The sequence below is a fragment of the Schistocerca piceifrons genome, chromosome 1, assembly GCF_021461385.2.
Source record: "Schistocerca piceifrons isolate TAMUIC-IGC-003096 chromosome 1, iqSchPice1.1, whole genome shotgun sequence".
In the NCBI taxonomy this organism is placed as follows: domain Eukaryota; kingdom Metazoa; phylum Arthropoda; class Insecta; order Orthoptera; family Acrididae; genus Schistocerca; species Schistocerca piceifrons.
In genome coordinates, this window is record NC_060138.1 from 644,367,471 (window position 1) to 644,371,999 (window position 4,529).

The 4,529-nt window shown below is 45.7% G+C and overlaps 1 non-coding gene across 1 annotated transcript; it reads right to left on the reverse strand.

Moving 5' to 3' along the window:
• Positions 1–1,355: 1,355 nt before the first annotated feature.
• Positions 1,356–1,430, reverse strand: Trnat-ugu. The gene has a single exon. It is a non-coding gene; the product is annotated as a tRNA-Thr (tRNA).
• Between the last annotated feature and the right edge of the window lie 3,099 nt (positions 1,431–4,529).

Here is a 4,529-nt window from a genome sequence, read left to right on the forward strand (position 1 = left end):
TCCACGAGGTAACCAACAAGATACAAATCAGCATTCTGTCGGCACTTCACTCACAATCTTTACTTTTTTTGGTGAAGCAGAAGATCCAGGGGTGCGGGAGGCGGGGGTGGGGGGGGTGTAGGGGAGTGGGAGGGATGTTGTGATGGTGAATATCTATGCATAATTTTTTATTTACCTTCTTAAACACAAAACTGACCTAGCAAAAGACACCGAAAAGTAAAATAAGATGTCGATACCAAAGGCTGCAGAAACAGTCCCTGGATCTAAATTAAGAGCCAAACAAATTTGCATCAGGGCGAACCGTGTCCTAAATCACGGTGCGTGTCACTACGGAACGCCTGCCACTGCACTGGGCCCAGGCAGCGACGGACAGTGGCACTGCATGGCTGGCGTGCAGCAAGTCGCAAAAAGCGGACAGACAGCAGGTTGTGGTACGGGACGAGGAGAACAGAGAGGCCAATTGCGGCCTTCGGCCGCGGCAGTGGCCAATTAGCGGCCGGCTTAAAAGGCCCGGGCCCCGGCGCTGCCGGCCGATTCCCATACAATGCTCTTTCTTCGGCGCGCCGGCTCTCTCCTCAGAGTCAGAGTCCGTTTCCCAGAATACTTGTCCTCCGGTCCGACGTGACTTACTCAGTGAATTTACGGACCGTTCTCTCTCTGGCGGCCTTTTACAAAGAAAGAATCCAGGAATACCTCGTTAACTGTAATTAAAGTACGTACTTTCTCCGCGGCCTTAGTACGCCTTTGCCCGACCTCACGCTTCTAGGCGGTCTTCGGAGAGCATTCCTCGGAAATTAATTTCGGGGACGCACACCCCACACAGATGTGAATGACAGACGAATGCCTCGGGCTTAATCCCTTGCCGCGTGACTGGACATCGTCGCTCGATGCTATACGCTCATCAGCGCCCCTCACCTCGTCCCTGCATACGGCACGTGACTATGAAGCCGCCGGGTTTTTGAACTACGAACCTCCTACCATCTACACTGCTCCGCGATATAAATGGAAGTAAAAATGGTGACAGGACAGTTCCCAGGGCGCCAAGCGGATGGAAGTACAATAAAAAACCTGAGAGAATGTGGGCTGCGGTTTCAGGAGAGAGTGTAGCTGCTTGTGCCGCAGGTGCGTCCTATGGTCAAAGCTACATGTTAGCTATGGTGTTCAACACCTTATTTCAACCCTGCTTGCTCCTCGGCTTTTCTTATATGCGATGGGCGACTATTTTTTCCGTAGCATTATTTAAACTAAGAGGACAGATAAAAGCTTGGGCTTCTGTTTATGTAATGATAATTAAATGGACACCCTAGCTGCAAACAGACGTTGATATATTTCATTGGGGACATGTTGAAAATGTGCGCCCTGACCGGGACTCGAACCCGAGATCTCCTGCTTACATGGCAGACGCTCTGTCCATCTGAGCCACCGAGGGCACAGAGGATAGTGCGCCTGCAGGGACTTATCCCTTGCACGCTCCCCGTGAGACCCACATTCCCAATGTGTTCAAAATGCTTCAAATGGCTCGGAGCACTACGGGACTTAACTTCTGTGGTCATCAGTCCCCTAGAACTTAGAACTACTTAAACCTAACTAACCTAAGGACATCACACACATCCATGTCCGAGGCAGGATTCGAACCTGCAACCGTAGCGGTCGCGCGATTCCAGACTGAAGCGCCTAGAACCGCACGGCAACTTCGGCCGGATCCCAACATGTCCACACCACTACATTCGTTGTGCGCCTAATAGATATTTGCCTATCATACTCATTAGTCGTGGCAGATTAATCTACCAAGTCCCGTACGAGTTCGGGCATAGTGTGTGCGTTCGCACAAGAAAGTCAATGGCCGGGAAGCCATATTTTAACTATATATGTAGTGGTCCAGTGGTGTGGACACGTTGGGAATGTGGGTCTCACGGGGAACGTCCAAGGGATAAGTCCCTGCAGGTGCACTATCCTCTGTGCCCTCGGTGGCTCAGATGGACAGAGCGTCTGCCATGTAAGCAGGAGATCCCGGGTTCGAGTCCCAGTCAGGGCGCACATTTTCAACATGTCCCCAATGAAGTACTCAACGTCTGTTTGCAGCTAGGGTGTCCATTTAATTATCATTTCATTCTAGCGAAGCTGCATGGTCATCAACAGTAACTGTTCTTTCGGGAACAGATACTACCTCCATATTCTGTTTATGTGTAGAACTAAAAGAAATAAGCAACCCATGCCGTGACAATTGACTGAAAGAGTTGGAAACAAGTAAGTCGTCACGTCTCCGTGTAATCCCACTTCCATTTTACAGACTACTTGGCCCTTAGCTTGCATTTATCGCGAATCTCTCGCTAAGGTCAAGGTTCCAGGCGACAGGAAAAAAGCGCATGTGGTTTCAATTTAAAAGTAATGTAAAAGAAGGACCCTCAAAATTACAGACTAGTACACCTGGTATCGGTTTCCCGCAGAACTGTTGAGTATTTCTATTTTCTACCGTAATAAACTACCTCGAAGCAGTATAACTTCTGTCCCGGAGTCACCACGGATTTAGAAAGCATCTCGCGTGCAAAATTCAGGTTGCCTTTTTCTCACACGGTATCCTGCGAACCATGAATGAAGATGAGAGACAGATTCCATGTTCGTAGATTTTCGCAAAGCGTTTGACACAGTGCTTCAATGTAGACTGTTAATGAAAGTATGAGAATATCGAATAGGTTCCCAGACATGGGTCGGTCGAAGACTTCGTAAGTAATAGAACCCAGTACGTTGCCGTGGATAGTGAGTCTCCATCAGGGGCAAGTGTGTCGTCAGGATTGCCCCAGAAATGTGTGATATGACCGTTCTTGTTCTCTAGATACTTAAAAGATCTAACGCATACCGTGAGCAGCATTCTGTGAATGTTTGATCATGACATAGCAGTCTACTGCAAATCTTTCGGTGACTGCAGAGGCTTATAGTATGATTTAGACAGAATTTTTATTTTGTGTGACGAATGACATCTGAATGTAGAAAAATGTAAGTTAACGCAGATGAGTACGAAGACCAAGCCTGTAATGTTCGAATACAGCGTCTACGTCATACTGTGCGAGCCACCTAATGCTCTATTGCGGAGGGTACTTTCGCCATCACTATTCCCCCTACACTACTCCATTCGCGAATGGCGTGTGGAAGAATTCTGAAGCCTCAGTATTACCTCTAATTACTAGGACGTCTTGTCGTGATCATTTCATGAGGTGTATGTGGAAGAAAGTAATACGTTGTCCGACTCTTGCCGGAAAGGGCTCTCTCGAAACTTCAACAGTAAACCTCTCTGTGATGGACTGCGCCTCTGTTGTAACGACTGACAATGCAGTTTGTTGACCATCTAGGCGACGCCCTCGCGCTGACTTAACGATACCGTGACGAACTGCGCCGCTCTTCGGTTGAATCTTCTCTACATCTTCTGTCAGTCCTACGTCGTAACGACCCCATACTGATAAACGATACTCAAGGATCGGTCGAGCAAGCTCCTTGCTACTTTCTTCGTGGATACGTTTTCTTAAGATTCTTTCTATGGATCTCAGTCTGCCATCTGCTTTTCCTATTGTTTGTTTTGTGTGGTTTTCCCCTTAAGGTTCCTCCTAGATTTTTGCAGTGTGTATTATTTCCAGCAATTTCTCATCAATAGTATAGTTGCAGTACAGTGGGTTTTTTTTTCTTGTGTATGCGCAATATGTTAAGGGATGTGCACACGGTCAATGTGTATTGACAGCACTAGTTTGTCATACCATCAATATACTGAAACGACCTCCACCATCAATAACAATGGCAACGTGATTTCACGAGGGCGAAGAAAGCGTGTGCTGCATTTATATCAGCTATAGCTTGCGAGCAACAGAAAAAAAACCTAAAAAGAAGAAATGGGTCAGAGATTGGTTGAAAAAAGGAGCCACTGGTCACATATTAATTCACTGACCAAAATCAGAATCACGAACCCAGAATATTTTATATATTATTTCCCACTGACTTCTGCCTCGTATGAAAAGTTATTAGTATTGATACGAGATAAAATAAAACAGCAAAATACGTTAATGAGAGCGGCAATCGCATTCGACAAGAGATTAGGAGTAATTTAGAGATATCTGGCGACAGACAGGTCATTCTAATGCTCGAAGTTTAGTTCTGTTATATCAGCAAGCACAATTTGTAAAATTCTATGGAAACCAATAAAGCGTTACATCTGCCTGGCAGGGACGTGTTCAGGAAATTAACGTCAAACTTTTGGCGCTTTCTGATAATTTGGTGTAACTGACATGCATTTCCCAGACATTTTACTAGTCTCTACAGATACATGGCTTATTGTTCGGAAAGGGAGCGTTTTTCAGAACTGCTAAGTTACACAACAATCTATACTACATTTTCAAATTACTGAAGTAAGCAGTGTTATAAAAAATCATCCATTAAACATGCTATAGCGGCATAAACAATGATTACCCTTGCACATGTCTTTTAAAATTCATGTGTGTTCAAAGACTCCTTAAAAATTGAATTTAAGGTATGGTATACACTAC